This window comes from Chamaea fasciata, unplaced genomic scaffold (genome assembly GCF_029207755.1).
Source record: "Chamaea fasciata isolate MVZ Bird 193981 ecotype frontalis unplaced genomic scaffold, bChaFas1.0.hap1 SCAF_7, whole genome shotgun sequence".
Taxonomy (NCBI): domain Eukaryota; kingdom Metazoa; phylum Chordata; class Aves; order Passeriformes; family Sylviidae; genus Chamaea; species Chamaea fasciata.
In genome coordinates, this window is record NW_027094092.1 from 19,296,287 (window position 1) to 19,322,617 (window position 26,331).

Genomic DNA, 26,331 nt, shown 5'->3' on the forward strand with positions numbered 1-26,331 from the left:
TCTGCAGTATCTCTTTAGAAAGGGAAGAGTGTTCATGTTTTCTCCCTCTATGAGTCACTTCATTGGGATGTTAGTGGACTATTGGGATTCTTCTTGGCTCATTTAAATCATTCTGCCTTCTATCTTGAGTATTGCCAGACTCTCAGGATACTTGACACAAGTGCTGCTTGGAAAAAAGAGTATCTATTTGGAAGCAATTCTGCTAGCATAGCATCTGTTAGAAGTTTATGGTTTCCTTTGCTTGGCAACTTGGGGCACCTGTGTGAAAACATTGTGGCTTTTGATTTTTATCTCTTGCTGCTATTTATGCTTGTTATGTCACAAGCTGATTGCTCTAACTGTGCTGTCCAAAGTGAAGGATGCAGTTCCTAGCAAGTGTAGTGATTGGCACTCCAGAAGCATCCTGACACAAAGTGGGAAATCAGGGGAAGTTCATTCATTTTCATGCACCAAACCCCAAATCCGTGTGAAATGGGATTTTACTTTGTTTTGTGACTGTCTGGTAATTGAAGTTTAGAAAGGCTCTTCAGAAGTGGGATGAGTACCATGAAGACAAAAATCCTTGAGGTAATGGTAATTGGTGGTACGGCAAGGGGGCATTCACCTGCATCAGAAGGAATTCTGTTAGTGTCAAACAAGGTGCATCCAAAAAACCCCAGATTGTTGGTTCTGTTGTAGGCAGCCATCAGTGCCCTTGGGGCATGATCTCTTTTCCCTCCTCTCATTGTCTCCTGTGGTACAGTTAGTTTAGTCTGGTCTTTGCCCCACACTCATTTTGGAAAGCTTCTGTTCCAGCACTGATTACCCTCAATTGTGCTGTGACAAACCCCTGGAAGGTTGAAACCATGGGTAGCTATGGCATCTACACCACTTCTTTGTTTCCTCTGGGACTGGAGGTAAGAACCCAAGTGCCTGTTTGGTGTAGCAGTTTCTTGTTCCTGGTGACCCATGGTGGAAGGATAAAGCAAACAGCAGCGTCTTGATGTAAAAACCCAGTAGTCTTGTTAATACATGGTCTGGATTATTGGACAGAAACACAAAGAGGACTTTTAGCATTCTTCCTGCTCTTCAATGTGTGAACAAGAGGGAGTTTGTCAAGAGTGATGACTGTGAGGGGCTAGATTTGGCAAGGAGCCTGAGCTCAAGTGTCACATCCCCCAGCTTTGGAGTCATTAGGCAGCTACTGAAATACCATCTGATTTAGGGCCTAAGCTTCCCCTGTTATGTGTGAGAGCAGTTACTGCCTGAGAGAGTAATTTAGGAAACCCAGAATGTGGACCCATGAGGTTGACAGATGCTTAGGAGAAATATACAGTTTAAGCTTTACCCTTTGTCTTCCATGCCAAGGAGAACACCTGTTTCATCTTGGGAAATACAGCAATGAATTTTCTCCTTTTTTTGTATTCCAACTAATTATTTATTCAGAGAGGAGGTGATACTGAGATGTCGAGTCCTGCCGCAGAAGGACCAGCAGACCAAGCACTGGATCATTTCCCTTGAGAGGACCTGGATTCAGGTCTGTCAATCAGACAGCATCACTGAACCTGACGCCTGTTAGAATGGTGTTGACTGTGCAAGAAAGGCGATTGTGAAAGCATTGTTTAAATTTGTTTTACATGTGGCCTGCCTGTGGCAAAGGCAAAAGAATGGTTCAGTGGATGAATTAGATGGGAAACAATGTGCAAGGCTGCTGCTAGGCTGTTTGGTCTCTGAGACTTAGGCAGTCTCCTCATTAGAGGATGGAAAAAGAATATCTAAGAGTATTTTGTTGGTAGACACTAAAATGTCTTTAGGATTAGATGGGAGTTGAGGACTGACATTTTGGACATCAGCATTTGAATCAAGATTTGGTTTTCTAAGCCTCCATCTAGCAAGGTGTCAGGACATTTTTTTGATTCTGTTCTGTTAAATGCTGTAGATGAAATCAGATAATGCTCCTGGAAAACAGCTCTGTTCAGACTTTGCCTCTACTCTTTCATTTTCCAGCAAGTTGCTGCCTCTCAAATAAGAGCAACAATTTTTTTTTTTTTTTTTGCAGGGAGTTGTTGAAGGAAATTAAACAAATATTTCAGGTATTCCTAAAGTGCCTCACACTTCACATTTTCTCTCCTGAAGCATGAATCCTTGATTGCCTCCCTAATTGGTACTTTTAAGATCTCTCTACATTCCCATTTATAAATAAATCAAAATAGATATTCAGAGTATTAATTTATCAGGCACTCAGTGTGCACCCTAGAAAAGCAAATTTAACACCTGTGCATGCAAGGAATGAGTGCCCCCCACAAACTCCTGAGCCACTGACTTTGTTGGTGGCAGTGGAACATCCAGGAACATCTCTTGTAGCCCAGCTTCATTAATAAGGATGCAAAAAAGCCATGAGAAAAATGAATTGCCTGTGCAATTACATTTAATTTTCTTTCTAGAAGGTTTCCAGTTCACTTGGCAGCTATTCTTTCTTCTTTTTTTTTTTTTCTTTTTTTTTCTTTTGCCAATTCATGCTTTCTTTCATTTTTTCCCCATTCTTTCTTGGTCCTTTTGACTGAACAAAAGCAGTCCCACAAGGGCAGGCTAATGTATTCATAGTTTTGCTGCAACTTGGCTGATAAAATAAGCTGAAAAAAATGCTGCCTCCTATTGTTTACTGAGAATCTTTGTTGTGCTTTGTAGAGTTGAAATGAGTGCTGTCTCGTGCCCTCTGCTCCCCATCCTGCCAGAACAGAGCCTGTTGTGTGGAACCTGTTCAGGCTGGAGATGGTGGGAAGGCTAAAGTTCAAGTTCACAGACCCAAAAGTAAGTTACAGAAATGATTGCTTGTTTAGGCGTTTGCTTGCTTGCTGCTGCCTTTCATTCTCCTTGATCTAAGCACAGTGTATTGTTAATGCCTATCTGCACATTGCATTAAACTCTAATTAAGCCTGCCAATCAAAAAAACTCAGAAAGCAGCCTTCTAATGTACCTAGTAGTAAGTTGTATTTTCACCCTCAATTTTCTGACTGAGAACATGTAATGGGTTTGTGACAGTTTGTTGTTGTTTTGTGTTTTGTTTGTTAGTTTTTCTCTGAACTGCAGACAAATACTTAATGAACTTACACCCTAATGTTTCCCTTAATGGCTAAATTTCATTATAAAATGGCTTTAAACAAGCATCACATGAAAGGTCCAGACCTTACCAGGCTGTAGCTAAGGTCACACTGGAGGATCACAGAGAACTCAAAGCTGTTCTTAGCTCCTCATGCAATGTCAGAAAACATGCTAGTGCTAATGTGCTAACGGACAGGTAAATATGACAAATCATTCCATAAGAAATTTTTGTAAATAGGAGAGTATTGGAGTACAGGATGCCCTATCAGACATTGGAGTAAGAGCCACCAATAGTTAAAGCTAGTGTAAATCATAATTTGCTAACCAAAATCCAAAAGTGGAAGTATCAAATGATGTGCCTTTGGACATTCCACTGAGGCGTCAGGAGAGAGGAAGCTGGAGGTCAGAGCCCCCATCTAGTAGTACCATTTTATAAACAACCCTAAAAGAAGAGAGGTGGTTCCTAGTCCCCAGCATATCTGCCAAATAAAGCATATTGGTAGGCTTGAGATAACAGTATTTGGTACAAGATTTTCATGACTGCAAGGAGCAACAAATAGGGTTTGCACATTACAAAAAAAGTCCCAAACCCCAGTCAGTAATTTCCTTTCAGAAAGACACCAGAAGCTTAGCTGCCTTATTTTGATACAAATAGAACAGGATAAAATAATAGCATAAACCAGAGGCTAGAGTGAGACTAGCCAAGTTACCCCAATAGGTCTTTCCCATCTCTAGCACTCAGCATCCATTTTCCTGTGGAGCACAATGGTGATTTCTGCTGTTTGGAACTGCTGACTCTCATACTTCAGTGCTTGTGAAGTTTGCATCAAGTGTGGAAGTGGTACAGCATTTGCAAGCCAAAGCGAGGCATCTGAAAGGCCATGGAGGAAGGTTGTGTCTGAAAATATGCTGCTCCTAGATAGGTTATCCTGGCTCATGGACCTTAATAAGAGATCTCAGACTAATTAAACTTTAATGCTATGGTTGGGGAAAGCTGACAGCTCTGCTCTAGCCTGACCCATTTCTCAATGTGCTTCTGTGCCTGCCTGATTTTTTTTCCCCTTCCTTTCCCTGCTGTGACCCTTATGGAACATCTGCCCCAGCCAGGAACAAACGGACACTTGTTCTCTGGACACCTCATTCTTGTGTCCTTGTGTCGTTGTTGATACTCTCAGGTCCTGAAATCCTCCTGCCTGTTGTTCCTCTACACCTTCTCCCCCACAACTCCATAAGACTTGATTAAGCCAAACGCTGAGATCCCGCAGGTGCTGCAGTTATTTTTAGCATTAATGTTAGAGCTCTGCAAAGGCTAGAGGAAGATTTATGGGTTTTGTCTCCTACAAATCTCGTGGCTTTTCCTATCTCTTCTACAACTTGGGTGGATTCCAACATCCCCCCAAATACTCCAAATTGCCTTTTATTTCTTTAATTAGAGAGCTGTGAGAGCCAGCACTTTTGCCTCATGACTGTGGGGCAGAGTGGGTCCCTCAGCCCTTCTGAAGTTCAGCATGTTGAGCTCTTGTCTGCAGACATTGCAAATCTTCATCCTGGAAAGAGCCTTTTTAGCACTTTTGGTGGTGAGCTGGGAGAAGAAAAGTTGCTCAAGCATCTGAGCACCCAAACACAACTTTCATAGTGCATCCTTGTGGTATTTTCTACTTTAATGTGTTCATCCACTCTTCAATTTCCTCCTATAGCTGACATATCAGTGCTTGACTTCAGCAGGTTCTGAGTTCATACTTGTGGAAGAGTTGGGAAAGATTTTTTTTTCATTAAGAAATGTCAGGAATTAATTTGTGTCTCTCTTTGGTTGTGCCTGGAATGTTGCTCTCCTTCCTGGGCTCTGCACATTCAAGCATGGCCATGGTGTTTCTGTATGACCAGGTTACAGCTCTGTCCATGGATTTTTTTCCCCAAGCAAGGCATGCCATACACCATAGCTATTTCCTGATGTGCTTAAGTCTTACATCCCAAACCCGTGTTTACACCCCCTTAAAATGAATTTGATGCATCAGGGAGGCAGATGTAATTACCCTATATTTTCCAGCATGTGTTTAGCCATGCAGGTGCGCCCACTTGTGCCAGCTGGGAGCTGCTGTTTTCTCCATGTCCTCCTCTGGCTTGCAGTCTTCCTCCTCCTCCCCATACACAGGGAGAGCTTCATTCCTGGATTGTGGGGGCACAGAATGTTCCTTGATGAAGAATCAGGAAAAGTTTGTATCTGAATTATTCTGCTTTTCTGAACGCAAAATTTCTTTTTGGTACTACATTCTCTAAAACCTTGATGATTTTCAGCAATGCCATGTAATGTGCCTTTTCAGCAATGCTGTATGCTTTGGGATGTTTGGGGGGTTTTGTGTCTCTGGAGACAGGAGGAGTTGCTGTGTTAGAGGACCCCACTTCTTCCTCCACTGAGCAAGGTTTGCAGCGTGGCTGTGCTGTGGTACCAGCCATTGTAGAACTAACCAGCTAGGGGTGTCTCCAATTAGACATTTCCGCATACAAACATGAAATCAATATGCTGAAGCAATTAACTAGACTTCATAAACTTCAGCTGGCAAGCTTTCTGGAGTCTGTTCAAAAAGGCAGCTGCTTTGGCTGAGCGGGAAGTGAGCTCGGGGCATTTCTTTTGTTTAACTGGTGAGGAGGACACAGGCAAGCTGAAAGGGAAGAAGATTTAATTACCTTGTTTCAGCCTCAACTTAAAAAAAAATTAAAATTCTGAAAGATATCTCTATATCTTCAGTGTTATCAGTGGAGAAATTAATCTTTTCAACATCTGAGTAGGATTGAAAATTTGTCCTTACTCCCTACCGTCACCAGCACCTCTTTTTGGGAGGAATCAATGAGGTAATTCTGGTAACTTCTGGTTTTCCAAATAGTGGTTCTTTTGCCTGAAGAGCTGAATGAGATGACTGCTGTTTTGACAAGCAGACCAAAGCTGTCAGGCTCTTTTTTCCCTGTAGGTGACTATACTTCATAGTCCTGGTGCCAGATAGTATTTGACATTTAATTTAGGACCCTCAGTGCCTGCATATAAAGCTTTACTATGATAATAATGATAAAGTGTCTGAGTGTTGGATTTGACAGTTTTTTCTTTCTCTCTCCTGGTACATCCCCATGCCCAGTTTGGGCTGAAAGATCTGACTTGAATTAAGGAGAGGAGGAGATTTAACCCTGATTTTTTTTTTTAATTAATTGAGAAGGTCTTATTTGAAGATAAGTATCTAAATACGAATCTTATTCTGTCTATGAGATCTTTCACTAGCTCACTTCTAAGTTGGCAGGCAGAATTTTTTCAGAGGAGAAAGAATGGGTGGATAGGGTCAGCAGAAGGACCTTCTGTTTATAATCAATCCAATTACTCTTTTTCTTAAAAAATAGCACATACTGTATTGATCAGTAGAGAATTTCCCATAGAAAAAAACCCCAGTCCTGATAGTATCCACAAGGCTGTGTTTGTACTGAGGAGGAGATAGCTGGATTTTTTTCTGAAATCATGTTCAGCTGCATCTGCGTTGAGGGTGCTTCAGTCTGTCCTGCAGGGGAAAGTAGGTCAGGTCAGTAGTTCTCAGAAGCAGAGGTCAGTGATGCCATGGCAGCTTGTCCCCTTTGGGGAGCAGGGGCTGCCCTGCTCTGGAGGGTGCAACAGAGGAGCAAATGACAGGCACGTTATGTCTGTCTTTCATAAGCAGGCAAACTTGGAAAGAGCTGAGGTGGTGATGCTGGGGCCCAGGCTGTGTCAAGTCAGTGGTGCATTGTCCTTGCAGTTCCTCTCCCTGGTGCTCTTCCACAGGCTCTCTGCAGCAGCAGGATTTGAAGATTGCAGTGTCAGTGCCTCAGGATCTTGAACACATGTTATTTTTATGCATAATATACACATGGTAGCTGTCCAGCCCTCTGACTGCAGAAGGCTGATTTACTCAGTGGTCCTTCAAATGTACTAAAGGTGGTACAGAAACAATCCTTGTCTCAGGAGATATAGGAACACAGTGGAAAATGAGCCAATTTTTTTTTTCTCCTCTTGCCTTCCACCATTTAAACATGCCCTGATACTGTGTTCAACACCAGTGCTCTGTCACTTGTGTTGATTGCCTAGTGAGAAAAAGCTGTGGTGAATCATTCTTTTAATGTGCGGATTAAAATATTATTCATTAATGTGGTGGAGACAGTCCTGGTAGAAAGCAACTGGGAGGTAAATTCTTACAGGAAGATAAAAATTATTTTACAGAGTGTCTGGGATCTAATGCATTTCCCATGAAGAAGTTATGTACCCAGTCCTACAGCAGGGACTAGAGAGAGTAGATGGATAGTGTTGAATGTCTTTGATTTAAAGTGAGTTGATATGACACAGTAATGAGGAATGGATTTTATCTGAGCAGAACAAATATTCTACATCAGGCTTTCAAAATAGTGCCTGCCTGCCTGCATGAAGGCCCCCAGTTCCTTGTGTCACTTCCAACCACCCACTTCCTCTGTAATTGTGTAGAGTGCACTTGTTTCTCTCCAGCTCTTAGCAGTTAATATGAGTGCTATTTTAAAAACCCCAAACACCCAAAACTCAAAACAAAACAAACAAACAAGCAAAAAACCCAAACAAAAAAAAAAACACTAAAATTGCCCTGTTATTCTTGGAGAGTCCTGTGGCTACTTTAGGATATGTGTGATGGAAAAGATGTGTAGTTGTTTAAGATGTTGTTAAAGACAGTGAAGAGACAGCTCACAGAGGGGCTGAACTTTCGCTGTTGAAACTTAGCTCCAGTGCATATCTGTATTCTTGGGATTGAGAATAGCCAGTGGAGATTAGCCAGGATCCCCTCTGCCAGTCCCCTTCATAAACAGTCTGCACACATGCTGCTTTTTTGCACTTCTTTTGTGTCAAGGTTGCTTAGCCTGCATTCCAGGGGTTTTAATAGTTCAGCAGATAGACTTGTCTGAGGGATGGCTGGCAGGTCTTGCCTTGCCTTGCTCAAACCTCACTCAGGAGTAGGTTTTAAACCACCACCACCTTTCTGCTGAAGCTGTTGTGTTGCATATTTGACAGAGTAGCTCTTGACCATGGTTCAGCTTTTACAGAAGACACACTATAGCAGGAGAGGCTCTAGTCAGAGCAGGAGCTGAGGCAGTGGGGTCACAGGGGGCTGTCTGCAGCAGGCTGTAGCCACAGCCACAGCCATCCCATTGGTGCTGCCAGAGGAGAACACAGAGACCTCCAAAAAAATTCAGATGGAAATATATTCCAGGAAGCATTGAAGTCTGCCCTTCCCTCAGGGCAGGATCATTTGTGAAACAGATATTTATCTAACCTTGTAATGCAAACCTTCAAACTCCACAGCCTCTTTGGGAAGTCAGTCCAAGTCTGTTAGTAGTTTGAGCGTTAGAAAGCCTTTCCTAATATCTTTTTTAAAATATTCCTTGCTGTAATTTAAACCCACTATTATTAGCTCTTGAGTATTCCTACCACTACCACCTTCCATTTTTCATTAAGAATAACTATTGCAAGTACTTATTCCTTATTAATAAGTGGCTTGTTCAGTGTTCCCACTTGCAAAAGTGCTTCATACCAGAAACTCTAACAGGAATTTCAGATTAATTCATTAAGTAATGTGGGGGGAGGGTTGGCAGGATCTGGCTGAAGTGATCTAGAATAATTAACTGTGCTATTAATATGTCAGGCACATAGAAGCACTATATGATAGTGCCGTTTATGAAATGACAAAGCAGAAAGAAGACATTTGCCAGTTTTTGGTGGAATTGTGCAGATGGCTGTAAGATTTTCCTTGCCTGAGTGGGAAAGGCAAAAAGGAGGTGAAGGGGCTGATAAGTTGCAGGAAGAGGAAGCACTGGGAGCCTCAGGAACATCACTGGGTCTTTGTTCAACCATCAATGGTAAGAAAAGTCATCAGAGTTCTAGCTATTTGCGAAGCTTGAGAGGGGAAAGCATCACGCTTTTTAGTGAACCTAAGGGTAAAAGTTACAGGAAAATAGACTGGAACTTGGGGAACAAAGGTTAAGTGCTATGGAAGACTAAATATACTGAAAGCAGGTCCAACGAAGCAGCAGATATGAAAACAGTTGTGAGGAGATCCCGAGGGCACTGAAGAATAGGGACTGTGGGAAAGATAGTGGAGAGTTTCTCACTACCAGACCAGGATTCCATGCTTTTGTTGCAGCTGCTGAAGAGCAGAGCAGGGAGCAGCAGGGATTAGGTACAGCTAATCCCACACTGCATGGGTTTGGCCTGTGCATGTCAATGTTTTGAGTGTTAATTATGGCTGGGCAGCCTCACACTGCAGGCCTGCTGGGCAGAGCTGCTCATAGAGCATATGTTTCTTTATCATTTCTTTATTGAGGTTTATTATTTCACAACAGAGAAATTAGAACCTGGTTTGGGATGTTAAATAAATAGATATGCTCTAGCAAGACACAAAAGTGTGAGCTGAATATGTAGAAAATTACGAACTCTTCAGTTGTGTTGAAAAAGGACTGTTGTTCATTATCCCTGTCTTATACTGGCCAATCTACCTGGCCACTCCAAGCAAGCAGCCATCAAAACATAAAGTGCACATTGTGCTAAGGAGATGCAAAGCTATTGTTAGAGACATGTTTCTGAGGGAACTAAACTATGCGTTAAACAGATGAAATTGGAAATATGGAAAACACTGTTCCTGAAATTGCTGAGAGGGCAAAATGTGGTTTTAATTGCCTGCTTTTCACACTCATAAGTGTCTGGACCAGGAACAGAGAAGTGTATTTGTCCTATCCGGTCAACTGCCTGAAAGAGCAGGCAGGCTGCCTCTGCCCTCTCTCAAGGACTGCATGAGTTGTGTCACAGCACCACTGCTGTGGGGAGGGCCTGTGGGTGAGTCCTCTCTAGTCCTGCAGTTGCTTAGTGCAGCTGCTCTGTGCCACACTCCTTGTATTATGTGACCTGTTGCTCTCAAGTGAAAGATTTCCTTTTGTAAAGTACAGTGGTTGAAGTCTTACAGGGTTGCATCTCAGAGATCCATGAAATTGAATATGTCTCCCTTTGAACAGCCAAGTTTCTTTAAAAACCTAGTACAACTGTTGGAGCTATGTTTAAAAAAACCCAAAACAAGCCACTAAAACAAGGTAAGTCAGCTGTCCATCTGCATTTTCCTCTTTGAGCACTAAACAATTGTACTGCAGGGGCAGTTTAGGGGCAAAGTAGATTTTGATGTCCTGATCACTTGCTGGTGCTGCTGTTTTCATTCAGGCTTTAAGGTGTTCTCAGGGCTTTTGGACAAAGGCTAAGATCTTTCTTCCCTCAATAATTCTTTTGTCCCACTGAGGGGCTAAGACCCTTACACAACTTTACTTGGTACATATGGAGACTGTAGACCAGGATGGATTTGGCATCTAGAATCACGTGTGGGTTAAAATATCTCCTTGCCACCAGTGAGTGGTGTTATCCAGAGAGCAGGAAGGTGACCCTTGGCTGAAAGGGGGAGTGCTTCTTCACAGCCAACAGCTTTGCCCAGTGGGGGATTTGCAGCATGGATGATGAACAATGCCAGGAATGGGTCTGGTGAAGAAGGGGAATCTCCTCACCTGCTGCTGGATCTGCTCCAGTGTGGGGCACAGAACTGTTTCAGCAGGACAGACCCAGTTCTTGTGAATATTTTTTTAATTTTATTTTTACATTCTGTTATTAATCAACAAGCTGCCATTGTTTTCTGAGGAACACAAGCAAGCGAAAGCAAGTTGCCCTTTTTTCCTTTTCCTTTTCCCTTTCCTTTCTTCTTTAGCAATAAAAAACTTGGAAGGTACTTCAAGAAATAGAGAAAAGGTGCTTCACTAGCTTGAGGGCTTTCCTCCCTGACATGAAAAAGATGGATTCTTTCCAGGAAGGTATCAGTGCCAGACTTTTCCTAACAAAGACTGGGCTTGTCTCTCATTCTGGCAAGTTCCTTTTAGGCAACGTAAGTGGGTAGACTGCCTGCCTTCTTTCTGTGCATATTGTTGTAGGTGTGAATACTCTCTGATTTTCCAAGACAGTGCTGAATTTAACCATGCAACAGTTGGTGACTAATGTGGCAGTCAAAAGTTGTTGAAAGTTACAGCAGTTTTGCAGTAGTGTTGGAAGTAGGTAGCTCCAAAGTGTAAGACATGGCACTGTCACAATGCTTCCAATTTCTCAGGAAGCTGCATACAGTGCCTCCTGCAAGAGAGACATTAAATTTAAGTTCAGATTGGAAATGCGTGGTTATTCAGCTATCCCTGTGTGCAGAGAAAGTTTGAGGTAGGTGCTACACAAGCATCTGCAGCTCCAAAAACAATTACCTGACAAGCAGATACCCAGTATGTGCTACTGAGAAGTACCTCCAATTGTCTCTGTCTCTACTTCTTAATTTTTTCATTCTCCCAAATGAAAAGCTGGACAGAAAATAGTGTGAGGATTGCAAATTCTCTCAAGGCATGGGTCTTACTTAGAGTAATCAGATTTTATTTTGGGAAGAGCTCTGTGCAGAGGGTATTTTTGGAACTTGGTTCCAGTTACCTAATTAAACTTCTCGAAACAACAACAAAATGCATCACCTCTGGAGCAGACCAGAGCTTTGGAAAGCAGCCAGATAAATTGACCGGGAACAAATAGAGAAATTCCCATTCCAAGTTTATAAATCTTAAAACCTGGATGATGCAGGTCTCCAGTGATTTGTTGCTGCTGTGCAGACAGAGCAGGACAGCCCCTGGCAGGAAGAGAATGTCCCCTTGCTCTTTGTTTACCTTTCTCCTTTTCAAAACAGCAGCCATTCAGATAAGTGTCTGAAGTGATGCTCCTGTCTTGATTTTTATTATTAGATCTCCACTTTCAATTCCACTGCTCTGGTAAGCTTTTGCTGGAAGATGCCTTGTGAGCAGTTGCGAAGAGAACTTTCCACACACGCTTCCACCAGTATACAACTATGTTAATTGGAAGCAAACCTGCAGCAGAGGAAGTTACCTGCTGGTACCAACCTTGCCCATCAGTCAGAGTTAACCTGTGCCAGTTCAAAGACGCTGCCTGTGGATACCATCTAGCATAACCTATAAAGAAAGGGTTATCTTTTTCTGTCTCTGTTGCAGTAACAGTGAGAAATTTTAGTAGTACACCTATCAAGGTCACCCCAACACTTGGTCCTAAGCAGTTCTGAATGGATTATATTATTACCAAATAACAAGCATTTTTGGTGAAATTTTCTGTCTGAGCTATCTATCTCACCATGTTATTAATTTTGTCATCCAGAAAAAAAATGTCCAGCCTTTTCCAGCAACAGGACTAGAAGGAGACCATTGCTTTACATTAAAACAAATGGGCAAACACATCTTGGCAACTGCTATCTTAGGAGCTAGAGTGTCCCAAAAGCTTGTTAGCCAGTTTTGGGATTTGGCATGGGGTGGCCTTTGGGGTCATGAGTGACCTTTGCCCTTGTGTGAGAAGTTGCCCAGTTTTAACCCATACTATGTGTATGCAGCACTGATTTCCGAGTTTTCTTGCTGAACATTAAGGTTTTCTGTACACTGTAAGGCTAAGGCTGTCTCCTCAGTTACAGCTGACCAGCCTGCTGAGGAGCTGAGCAAGTAAAGATGGACATGCTGTGCATTAGTTAGAGACAGGAGAAGAGACAGCTCAGAGGCAGTCAAGCAAGTAGAAGGGTAGGCAGGACAGCCCAAGAAAGTGTGCCATGTCCTACGTCCTCTGGAGAGGAACCCATGGTTGTTGTCAGCCAGGATCTCAGCCTGCTCTGCTGCAAGAACTGGCAACCCAACTCTCCCTCTCTCTTTTGCCATGTTCCCACTGGACAATACAGCTGAAATGACCCAAGTTTTTCCCTGCATTAACTGCTTGACCCAACTTCCCAGGACACGACATGACACGACACGACATGACATGACATGGCATTTCAAAGGAAGCAGGAGTACAGGATAAGGAGGTTGCACTTCTCTGCAGACACATGTCCTGTAGAGCTTGCTGGCAGCTAGTGCCTTTGAACTCCACTGGCAGCTTGCCTTATTCCTTCTCCAGCTGATCAATACAAAGGCCAACTACTGTTACTCCTGTAAGATGATATGTTTGCCCAAGTAAAGGAGGTCTGTGAAGCAGGATGGAAGGCAAAGCATTGACATTGATCTCCAGGGGTGACAACATGAGATCATTTTAGGTCCTCTTGTTCTGCAGATTTTTTTCATAATTTCTTCTTGCATTTAATTTTGATTTTGACTTACATATGAAACAAATGCAGAAAGGATATTATTGAGACTGCAGGTAGTTTGACCATGGTAGACCTACTCTGACTTTAATGAGGTTAGAGAGGAATGAAAGTTACTGAATCTCTTCATGTTAGTCATAAAGGCCGTACTCTATGGATTGAATGGAATAGGCAAGGAGAAAAATTCTCATGATGCAGTTAAGGCAATTGCAGAAGCTGGTGTAAGGATTTTTTTTCTTTTCTCCTCTCCCCTTCCAAAAATTCCAATGGATGCTTGAAAAATATCTCCTGATTATCCTAATTGAAGCGACTCTAATATTTAAACATTGTAATCCTCTTTTTACATTTCCAAAGTGCTCAGCCCTCTCAGCAGCTTCTCAGAAGCTGACACAAAGATACTCCTTTCATTTGTGACTCAGTTCTTAAAGTGAGAAGGGGACCCTGTTGGGAGGTTATGTCCTTTTGTCCCCAACACTGAGTCCCAATGTTATTACTCTTTTGTCCTTCTGAATAGACCCTGAAGAGATGAGATTTTTCCTCATGTACTCTGCACAGCTCAAGTGCATGTAGGTGAAGACGAAATTGGATCAAAGCTTCTATTTTGCTAAGTCTATGTTCTCTGTCTGTACAAGGCACAAAGACGGTCTCTGCCCTGAAGAGCACTGGAAGCCACTCTGAAGAAAGGTCACATTCCTTTTGTCTGGGGGTTTTTCCTTGAGTTCAAGTATATTTGCAAAATCCACAAAACTGTAAGGATACTGCACTGTGCTCTTTGTGGGGTGACCCAGGAAAATAACTGCATTGAGCAAAAATGGTGGTGCGTGCTTCCTTAGGTATCCACATCCAGCACCAGTTTTGAGTTGAGTTTAGAGTAAGTTTTGGATAAGAGGATTGTGTTAACAGACTTGACAGAAAAATCCTTCTGACCTGAATTCCTGGGTTCTAAGATGACTTTTGTTCTGATAATGAGGGAAGAAAGATGTCCATTTTGGCACTGTTGCACTGGAATTGCTGTAGTCATGCTACTTTTTCCTGAAAGTTGCCCAGTTTGGACCAGTGAAATAGAGCAGCCTCTCACAAACCAGGTCCCACCACTTATCTGTAGATTATGTATGCCCTCTCCAAATTTGAGGTCATTGTCACATCTCACCTGACATCTTATATGAGCATTTTTTGACAGAGAAGTCTGTGGTCACAGGGTCCAGAAGACATGCTGTTGCCTCTGCAAATTCGTGCTCTTCTTCCAGAGGAGGATCTGAGACTGTGCATTTGTAGGACATATTGAAATGTCTGCCTGAGGAAAGGTGAGCATGGTGTACAGGCGCTGGGTGGAAACTCCCCTTTATGGACTGGAATAAAGGGGAAAAGGGTTTAGAGTGCTCATCATGTTTTGTGCTGAGCAATTTAGGAATTTTGGAGTCAACACAGGAACTTAGTTGTAAAAAGACTGTTGGTAATCTTTCTCTAGCAGATTCTCCTTTCCACAGAGAAGAAGAATGTTTTGTAGTTTTCCCCCAGGATCTTTTGGATCACAAGACTGTCTGTGTCTTCCTAGGTAACAGTGAAGACCTGTGGGATTTTCGTTTTGTTTCTGGGGCTACATGGGTGTGGAGTCTACATTGCCCCTAAACCCTTGGGGCTAGTCTTGGCTACTCATTATAAAATGCTAAATATGTGCTTCTATTTCCCTAGGATGTTTGTGTTGCCATCAAATGCAAGTGTTTTACTGTATGAACAGTGTATGTACAGGGGAGAAAAAAACTTCTTGTTCATGTGCCAGTGGTATATGTGTGGTCTTAATATCAAGGTCTGAACTTTGAGAACACAGGAATTTTCTTTGCTATGTACATATAGGAATGTGCAGGTAATGCTTAATTAATTGAAGCACAAGGGACAAGCCGAAGTGGAAAAATGTGTGGAGAATATTGCATTTTGATGGCGTTCAAAACATGTCCTATTTGAGAGGTGTGAATTTATGCATTTTGTTTCAGGCTCCTGTTCAGAATGAATATTCATCAGGATTAGCAGCATCTTCTGCATGAGAGGTATCAAACCAGGCTGCCAGTGTAATGAATGCATTCCTTTTGTTCTCTGGTTTAATACTCATTCTGTCAACTCAATACACCTTTTAAAAACTTCCTTTTTATTTATGTGATGCCAATTATCTGCTGAGGTCTGTAGACACAGGCTAGATAGAAAAAGATGGTAGGTCACCTCACTGTATTCAGGAATGGTTTGATCCTGTAAGGAGAATGACTCCTAATTCGCCTCTGGCAGGACAAATTCCCCTCTGTCAATCTAGTCAAAAAGAGTTTTAGTTTGGCATTGACCCCGTGCTTTCATTTCAACAAATATCACGACAGAGACATATTCCTCAAAGTCCTTTGTTTAGAGATAAAGGCAATAAATTTAAAATATGTTAACAGTCTTGCATATTCTGCTTTACATGGGGAATGGGGAAATAAGTGATAAGAGAAAACTGTTTGTTTATTCATACCAGTCACTCTGATGAAACCAGAAAATCAGTCATGATATTAAGCTTCATGTCCCTGGACATTTGTGACCCAGCACAGAATTAACTCTGACAAAGAAGAAAATCAGTTTAATAGGCTTTGCATTTAGGAGCATGCTGAATCTGTACTTGCTCTGTAGTTTTTGAACATGATTTGTTTCGTTCATTATTTTTGCTTGGTGTGTTGACAATGTTGTGACAATCTAAGAACATCATTAATCCAAAGTTTGTAGAGATAATGTCTTGCATTCAACCAAGAAATACAGCTGAAAAAGTCAAAGATGCTTTCAGACACTCAGTCAGCACTTAATTACAACTTATGTGCCAAAAAGCCTCTCTGCTTCTGTCAGCTCTACTGCTTGGTCTTATCTAAGATTTTCTGTCTGATCACAAACCCCGGTACTTAAATGCCACAGGAATCTTGCTGATTTCTGCTGGCTTTCGTACAGACCTTCCCTCTGCCCACTCACATATTTTTTCCGGGAGCAAATGAGCAAAATGGACTTTTCACCAAACATATTTTGTAGGTAAGGTAGGAAGCCTTGAAGCAGTGAAGAAATGGTACAGTTTTGTTGGGAAAATAGTCCTCCACCCTGTGCTGCAACTCATTAAAAGTACTTTTTTGCCATGAGCCCATTTTTTAATATTAGTTTTTGAAACCTTCCCAAGTAAAATCAAATTAGTTTAATGAAGTTTCTTTTTACTATTTTTAGCCAAATTGTTAGTAATTGAGATAAGAAGTTTGGAAGTTGCCATTATCTGGTAATTGACCATGTCAGTTTAGTTAAGCCTCTGCAGCTGCAGCTTATTTCACCTCTGTATCCCCCAGTCTCAAGTCATACATTACATTAATTCCTAGACAATATTTTTTTCCAGAATCTTTTCTTCTTTTCTTCCTAGAATATTCTATAGGATTCTACATTTGGTGATGTTCTTCTCAGTAGGAACAGAGACTTAGAAGTGTCCTGAAGCACTGGTATATTATGGATTCTGTCACATAACAGGGGTTTGCATTCTTCTGGGTCTGGTAGCAGATCTGTGCTGTATCCCAGGAACTGTGAGTGCTGCATTCCTAGAGGATTCTCATCCTTTTTCCAGAGGATGACTCACTCAAGGAAGAGGAGAATGAGTTTCAGGGTGAAACTCTCCCCCTGAATGCACAATCCAGTGTGGATGATCCAGTATGGACTCAGTTCTGTGGTCATGTCCAAGAGTACAGCCAAAGTCCAGTTACATGTTTCAGCTATACCTTATCTGTGGCCAGGCAGACCTTTGAGGACAAGGACTGTAGGCTTTACAAAAATAGATTTTTCTTCCTAAGATCTGCAGGTAACCTGGAGAGGCAAAAATGCATATTCATCAGCAGCAGTATTGATAAACTGTCTGGTAGGAGGACCAGAATGCTCCCCACCTTGAGAACCTGCACGAAGCAGCAGCTCCCGCTTCTCCAGCTGTGCTTGGCTGACAGGACTCTGTGTCCCTGTGACAAATCTGATCAGTAGAAACCTAAAGACAACCCAACACCTCGCTTCAATGAGCTGGCCTTGCTTAAACCTGAAGTAAAAGAACATATGGCTTACTCTTCTTCTGCTTGTATCAGCATTTAATATGTTCATAAATGCCACTAAGTATCCTAGTTGATAAGCCATGACATGAGTAATAATGCAGGAAGTTGTCCAATCACAAACTGAGATGCCCACATATTGTCAATGGTCATGAAGGGCAAAAAGCCAAATGTCTTCAGCCACTTGATACAGGATTTCTGGTGTATTGTACATAAAATTCTTGAGTGCTGCTGTGCAAGAGTGCTTTATCATCTTTATAACTCAGATGACAAATAGAGACATCCAGCTATTCAACGCTCACCTACAGTCCAATAAATATATATGGCCCTCCTGGCTGCCAGGGTACTGTTGACTCATATTCAACTTGCCATCAACCAGGACCACCAGGTCCCTTTCGGTGGTGCTACTCTTCAGTGTCTTGTTCCCCAGTCCGTCCATACATCCAGGGTTGCCCCATTCCAGGTGCAGAATTCAACAGTTGCCTTTGTTTATTCAGTTGGTCGTTGACCAGAGTGAAAGAATTTTGCAGAGGATAGTGAGACTAACAGCTCTAACTAACTGGTTTTCTTTTTATTCCTCAAAAATAGGCATGTCTACTGATCACCTTCCATTAGTAAACTTATTCTTAGAGCTAGTACTATATACATACAAAAACCTTCCCTGTCCCAGTGTTGTCCTCAGTTATGTTAAGGTTTCAGCATCTGTCCTTGAATGTGTTTTTTCTTTCTGTTTCCTGAAGGGGAAATGACATGCCTTCATACTTTTTTATTGCCTGCTCACTTTGGTGCTAAATATTGGGTAAGTAATATTTGAGTTGGATAAACTACCATCCAAAATTCACTTACAGCTGAATTTCATAGTTCATTCACCTGAAGTCTCCTGTGACACCTCTGGTTCTACAGTTTTGGTCTGAACCAATACCACAAAGGTGTTTAGGAGAAAATATGGTTGCGTGAAGGAGAGAAGCCTATCCAAACATTTTGGAAATGTACAGTTTGTATTTTCCTTGAAAACTTTAAAAACCTGTGATGTGGTTTCAGTGTCTTTTCCCAGAGCCTTGACTTTTCCACATTAATCATTTTACTCATCGATTTGTTTCCCTTTGTCTTCCCCCCAGCAGAAGCTTCATGAAACCTTTGCTGTTTATAGTTTCAGTATTTGTTGCAAAGTGAGGAAAATTGCTCTGTTTAGATCAGAAAGCAGCCCAAGTGCTGGATACACATGGGTGAGTCAGGGCTTCAGGTTTCCAAACCAGAACTGTGGAGCCTTTTCTTCAAATGGGGCTCCTAAATTGATGTTTAAATTAGTGCTAAACCCATAAAATAGCTGTGCACATGGTTGAATACCTGTTATCTTAGTGTGGAATCTAAATAAATTTTCATGCAGTTAATCAAAGTTCTAAAGCAGCGTGAGTACCTCTTGGGCACCGTATATGTTCTTGGGAAGAGAACAAGAGAGGTTGCAGTTCAACATCAACATTTCCTGAAGGCTTATATATTTTAACAAGCAACTTATCATCTCAATAAAAGCACTTTTAATTCACATAATTCTTTTAACTCAGTCCTCTAAAACTCAGCTCTGATGAAATCAGTTCATTGGACATTCAGTTCACTGGTGTTACAGCAGTAAAAGTTGTAAGAAACTCAAATCTGAAAGAGCCCAGCAAGTCTGCACTGGAACTTTAACTTTTCTTAATGCTCTAGGGAGAGGTTAATTCTGCTCAATCACCTTTTATTCACTTGCAGCATAAAAGGAACTGCAGACTCTTTAACACCTGAATTGAAAGGTTGTTGAGTCACCATTATATCTCTGTAGTCTTTGTTCGCTTGCTATTTTGCAGCTGCTTTTACCATTATTCACTGAGTTGCCACAGAAATCCCTGATAGTGGTACTAAGAGATTTTTATTTCCCTAGCAGTGGGAAATAATGTACTAATCCAAATCATTACTGCTAGCACCAGGGGGGCTTTGCATTTAAAGTGCAGGTTGTACAGTAGAATTTGTAGCAGCAAGTGACTGTCTCCAGGCGTTTGGGAGCGTATACTTGGTTATGTGTTTGAAGGACTCAACGATTTGGAATTAGACTTTATTGGACTTGCATGAAACATGCCTAGTCTGGGACTTGACCCCTTGCCTACTACCATTTATAAGTCATTAATAATTTGGTAAGTATTGTGTCATAGCTTTACATTTCTGCTGTATGAGCTGAACTGGATTTCCTGTTATGTGCAATCTGTAATTTGTGAGTAGTACCAGATCGAGTTGCACTGTTCTGCTCATCTCTCAGAGGATGTCATGGAAGAGGGTGTCATATACATCTATATATTATATTATATTATATTATATTATATTATATTATATTATATTATATTATATTATATTATATTATATTAATTATATTTTGTGGAAAGGTATATAAGAAAGGCATGTACTTCATGGAGCCTGAAAGTACCTTCTACACTTTGAAATGGTACACAGCCTGGAGTGCCAAGGAAAGCCAGAATAGGTGTTACCTTTACCATTCTACATCTGAGTAGAAACCACATAGTTTTGGGTCATGCATGGCTTTACCATGTGGCCACCTGGTTTCCAGTACAGAGGCATGGGCTCAGCTCTTCCTCTACAATCACATACAGTGCCCCAAGGCCCCTGTAAATTGCCACACCATAAAAAAAATAGTAAAATAAAATAGTCAGAGGGGACTTTCCCAGTCTGACTGAAATAGTGAGGAAAATTGATCCTTTATCCTGTTCTTCCTCCCAGTGTGTATGAAGAGAGGAGTGAACCAGAGCAGCCGTGTGCTACATGAGGTCTCCCAATTATCCATATGACTGCAGGGAACCATAGCAGCAGCATTACACAGTAAGTTCAAAAGATACTTGAAGCCATTTTTTCCTGTTCAGATGAGTATTATTGGATAGAAAAGACACCATTCTGATTTAGGAGTTTGATAATTAGTGTATTTCACCATCAATTTTAATTTCATAATCAGTTTGTGCAACTGTGAGAGCTCAAACATGTTGTGTCAAGTCAGACAGGCCTTCTATGATCTGCTTTTTGACAAAGCAGTCAGTAGCTTGTACAGGAGCTGGCCTGCTCTTTTCAAAACCAAAGGAGCAAATCAGTACATGCTTTAAACCTAGAGACTCCAGAGTAGTTCTACCAGTTTCCCACTAACAGGGCCCTGATATGTTAGGACTTTGACTTCCCTTATGCTACATAAAACATTTGATCAGGTATTAAGCAGATTTGCACCTGGTGCCTAAAAGCAATTGACGATACACAGGATTACTGTTTTTATTGCTCAAAAGGGAAGGAAAATGATTTTTAGAATGGTTTGTGGGTTTGGAGGACAGGTAGAAGAAACAAATATTTTGTATACTTTTCCTCTCCATTCAAATAAGTCCATTGATGGGATTCTTGCAATCATGTTTGCAACTGAAACTTGAGTGTCTCTGTGAAGAGATTTCATGGAGCAAAGTCAAAGCAATGAAATGGATTGCACTTGTGCTCTGTGGAGGGATCTCAATTTTCTTCTCCTCTGAGTTCAGAATTAAAATGAACCACAAACAAAAAATGTAACAGTGTTTCCCTTAATCATTTCTCCTGCAAGAAAGTGAAATAGGAAAGACACACAGCACAATAATGAAAAGAAAGCCATGTTTGTAGAATTCTGTTTCTCATAGCTGACAGTCTGGTGAATAGTCTCAGAGAAGGGGTTTGATTGCTAAGAACTCAACTGGTTCTATGCGTGTCCACAGGCTTTGTGCTTTACTCTGTGTCTCAGGTCTTTTGCAAGCCTTTGGTCCATGTAAATGCCTAAATAACAATAATAAAATTATTGTAAGCAAAGATGTCCTAATGCAATGTTTTCCACGCTGCTGTCCCCAAGGCTTCAGCTGGCCTAAAAGGTGGCCTGACTTGAAGTGGTTTGAGCTGTGCTGTGCTGTACATGTTTAGTTTCTTAGTTATGCAAAGCATGTTAAATTGCATGCCTGCTTTGGATTATGTGCCATAGTTCCTTTCCATTGCATCCAAGTACTTACCAATCAATGCCTGCTTAGTGCAGTTCTGTCACTCTGTTTTTGGGGTGAAAACAGTGGACAGCACGGGAAAAGGGGGTTTTCATGTATGCCCACAGCGAGAACTCCAGTCTGCACAAATTTTGTGTGATTGATGCAGTTACCGTCACCTGATAGAGGTAATCTTAATTCCTTCTGCAACATATATGGCTTTGGAGAGCACTGATTCTCTTCTGACACTTGCTTTAGACCTCTGGTTTTGTTGACTTGAATGGAGTTTGTTCTTATTGTAATGGATTGTGAGGAGAAAGAATCTGTCCCTATGTGTTTTGCAGCATTTGCAGTTTAATTTAAATCCTGGTATGAAAAAGAAATGGGATGTCTGAAAAGCTTGGTATCATAAGGCTTCTGGTATTTACACACCATCTGCTCCAATACACAATGGATAGCTGATCAGCTCTTTTCTGTAGCAGCAGGTAACATGATGTTCTTGTGAATGGATAATATTGGTCCCAGTTCTCTACTAGTGTAAGAGGAAAGAAAACAGGTCTGAGAGAGGGTGTACTTGTATATTCATTCTTCCTAAGTTGCCGTGGTCACATATTGTTGTACAACATAAATGCAGTAATAAAAGCATTTGGCCTGTGAGCTCCTTCATGACCCATTCATCTCCAAGGATGGTGCCCTCAGCCACCAGACTGTAAGATCTTGTCTCTGCTAATGATAGCAGTGCTAAGTGTTTGATTCACAAAGAATAGTTTTCTAAAGTGCTGAATCAAACACCCTAGACTTTCTCTCTCTTCTCTCTCTCTCTCTTTTCTCTCTCTTCTTTTTTTTTTTTTTCTTTCTGCCTGCAGAGCCAAAATGCGGAATGTGGGCAAAAATACTTTTTTCCCCTGCTGTTCTATTCCAGCTTTCTTTGATATCTGAAATTCAGTTTTGTGAGAAGCACCTCTTAGAAAATTGTATGAGCCAGTAGGGACTGGTCACAGCATTAATGTTGTAAAACCTTCTGATCCAATTTGTGCCAAAAGGTGCTTGTTGTTAAAATGCCCAAACACATCTAAAAGCAGGCTGAAATGGTTTGTTCTTAGCATGTGTAATGCATCCACAGGTCCCATTAGCTTTGTCTGGCCCTGTGCTTTGACTTTTGATTATTTGGAAACCAGTTTTTACACCACATTCTTTTATGCCTATCAAGCACATTCAGACTGGAGTGGGAAGGAAAGCTTCTCATCCTCAGATGAGATACATTCTTGACCAAAAGAGGTGAGAGAACAAGATCCCAAAGGGTTTCAGCATTGTTGTGTTTATTAAAGGAATTGTGTGCTTGAATCAAGAAGAAGCTGGCAGAGAGAAACATGAACTGGTGGACACAAAGTGTTTTAAATGGCTGTGTTATAAAGGAAAACTTAGCAAATAATCTTCTTGAAGTCCTAGGTGTTTGTGAGTATGGGTTCTTCTGCTTGCAGTATTACTTTTAATTTTATAGCCATAAACCTGAGAAAACCCAGCTAGATGATGGCCCATTGGTTACTAGTATTATTTATCACCTGCATTCAGTCTGAAATATTGTCCTTTAAAAGTGAGGAAATTAACAAGCACAAGAATGTGAGAAACAAGCATTGTATATGATGCTTCCTACTACTTTCTATTTTTTATCAGGTTGGGGTTTTTTTAGCATCTCTATCCTCTTATCTGCTTACAGAATATATGTGCTCAAGTCCATCTGCTAAGGTTGCGTCTGAGAAAAAATGGGGACTCATCTAAAGAACATCTGTTGTGCCATTTAGGAATTTTTTTTCTTGACTGATGTCAGCTCATCAGCAATATTTAAGCTGCAAACTTGTAAGCTGACCTGCTGAAGGGCTTTTTCTAGTTCTTTTTTTCCCAGTTTCCTGCTGGACTTTTAGAATGCCTTGCTGTTCTGCACTGAACAGCCTTGTTTAAATCTGCATGGACACTCAATGTTTTTAGCTTCCCCAAGGAAACTGGAAGCATTTATAGACCATCAATCCAGCTGAGACAGGACAGATGCATACCTTTCTGAGGACCCACTCTCTTTACCTGGATGAAATTTTGGATATCTTTGACTTGTGGATAGACTGAGTTGAATGCCGTGGTGAGAATGAGCTGGTGAAGATGGGAGGCAGCAAACGCAGATCTTCCCACTGTATCCTTGTGGGACTCTTGCTCTGGTACCATATGTTTTAATGCCATTTTGAGACTAGAGCCGGGGAATAGGAAGGAGTGCTAACTTCTTAGAAGCCAGTGATGGAGTGCTGCCTCCGCAAAGCAGCCCTGCTACACTTGTTGGTGCTAATTAGTTTGTGTCTGTTGAGCTTCCTTATGACACAGTCTGTTCTAATTAACACTTCCCTGTAGATTGCTGCCGAACTCCAGAAATCTCCTTCATTTGTGACACACATTTCACTGTCCCAGGGAGACAAATTTATTTTGTTGACAAAGGTGCTGATAACACTATCAGACTGCAGTTTAATGTGTGTCTCAGAGATGTAGAGAGGTGACAAGGCAGCCTGAGCGGGAGAATGAGTTAAAAATGACACTCAGAATTGTAGCTGTAATTTGTCTATAAGGTTGAATTGTCTGAGCCTCAGACCATGTAGTACTTTATTGGCTACAGACAGTTATGGTCAGTGTTTATTCCTTCTATCTCTACCTCTTTATTCGACATGGTAACATTAAAAGGTACAATAGGTACAATTACTAGAAAGAGATGCTGAGAAATAATATACATATCCTATGTATATATTTGTAGATAACCACACTATACACAAATATCTGTCCCTCTATATAGTCTATATATATTGTTTGCTTTAAAAAAAAAAAAAACAGGAGCTACTCTGTAAGTTAAATATAGACCTTGCAAATAGACTATAGCTGAAACTACTGCAAAATTTAGACCGAAGGCAGCAGCACCTAGGGACCTTGAAACAGGTTTTAGAAATATTTTGCAACTAAATATGAGACCTCTTTTACTTGGGCTGTAGCACCTGTCAGTGGGGCTGGCTGCTGCAGCAGAGAAAGGAGTAATTGCAAAAAGCTGTCTGACTCCATATGTGCAAGGAAACAGAATTGGACAAGGAAACCTGCACTATTTCCATGCAGCAAAGAACTTTGGAAATTCTGGAATGCCTTCCCCTGCCACCAAAACTCCTCCTGCACTCAGCATAACCACAGTCTATACAGGCTGGAGCCTATCTAAAAGTGGGAAATGCTGGCCAAGGGTTGGGGCATTTGGTTCCTTCTACTAGGAGGGGGCACCAACTAGAATGCACCATCCATCTAGTTTAGGTGATCTACTCTTTGTGAAATTCCATTTTTATAGTTACAACCATTAAAGTCAGGAGTTTCTGTGGCTGTTGGCATGAGTCCCTTCTGAGATTGGCTATTCCTTGATGCTCATGGTCTTCTCTGCATCTTATATTGCTCCCTTCTGGGTGGCTTTATGTTTTAGTGCTGTTCTGTAGCATGAAAAAAGCTCCTCTGAAAATGGAAAAGACAATTTTTCTGCCTTAATGGCTAACTCAGAATGAGTTGACTTCTGCCATTTCTCTTCAATCCTCTCTGCAACATAACAAACATCTCATCTCCTAGTGTGGTTTCCTCTAGGCATTTTGGTGTTGACAATGTCCTGTACTGTGGTATGTCAGAAACTATACTTTCTTACCACATTTTCATTTTCCTGGGTCCAGTAGGTAATTATTCTAAGCCTCACATATATCCCTGAAAAAGTTGAAGAGACCAGAGTAAAACTGACGAGGACAAAATGAGGCTTGAATAACCTGTTGCCACACATGTAGAAAGTTTGCATGGAGTTCTCTGAATTTTTCTGATATTGATCTCTAATTCTGTTTTTTGTGGCCATGGGTTGCTTTTGTTGCCCCACTTAGAAAGGCTTCAATTTTGTGTATTGAGGATGATCTCTGTTGTTAAAATTACTTCCAAAAGTTACTTTTGACACCCATTCAAACATGGGCTGCCTTTGGGGAGTCCAAGCCAAAGTAAAGCTGTCTTCCTCACAATAATGAAATGTTAACAGGATCCCAGCAGAAGAAGAAATCATGAACCAGAACAATCTGCTCACCTTGCATAGACCAGTACTGAGTTAAGAGCTTAGCTTTGCCACTGAGGAGTGGTTATACATTAATTTCCCATTTTCCATTCTGTCTCAGCTTGATTAGAAATGGCTTCAGATGTGGGTGGAAATGGAGCTTTAACTAATTTTAGTCAATTTTAAAGGGTTTTTGCAAAGAATACCTTTGAAGAGTGGCTGTTTAAACAGGCAGCTACCTGTTTTGAAGAAAGTCTTCTATTTCTGCTCAAGTTTTCTTTTTGTTCAGCTTGACTTTGCCCTTCCACTTAATCTGAAAGGAAAATGGCACATTATGGCAAACATTGTGGAAAAGTCTACCAGACCAAGCACAAAATCTTCCTGTGATCATGTGGGTTGCTTGATTTGACAGGCAAGTACTTACCCTATGTTTTACGTCTGAAAAAAGAATTATTGCAGCTCCCAGGCTCCAGATAACACTCATGTCACTTTTCCTATATAAGCCATACTTTGCTTTAGTAGTAAGTGGTATGCAAAAAAAGGCACTAAATAATTGGGAACTTGGGCAATAACATCTTTGCAGTTTGCAGGTGCAAGAATACCGACCTTCAGTGTTTTCTATGCCAGGACTCCTCCTGGAAGGATAGCCTAGCTTTAGAAACACCACGCTGCTCTTGCAGAGCTGATTAGCTTTCCCATACTTGGAACAGAGGTCTTCTTCCCTTCATGCTGAGGTAAAAACAGTGTAATTCAAAAACTAATGAAAAGAATTCCCAGCTGCCATAGGAATACATAACAGGAGATTCAGGCTTCTGTTTTCACTTTAACATTAGCAACATCTAATTAAGATAAGCAACATCTTTGGC

General features: G+C 41.2%; 1 long non-coding RNA gene across 2 annotated transcripts in view; it reads left to right on the forward strand.

The window, feature by feature from the left end:
- Positions 1-2,709: 2,709 nt before the first annotated feature.
- LOC136291737 (uncharacterized) overlaps positions 2,710-26,331 on the forward strand; it is a 52,784-nt gene continuing 29,162 nt past the window's right edge. For both annotated transcript variants that reach the window (XR_010721682.1, XR_010721683.1), the window contains exons 1-2: positions 2,710-2,790; positions 20,132-20,230. This is a non-coding gene — a long non-coding RNA (uncharacterized lncRNA). The remainder of the gene's footprint in view (positions 2,791-20,131; positions 20,231-26,331) is intronic.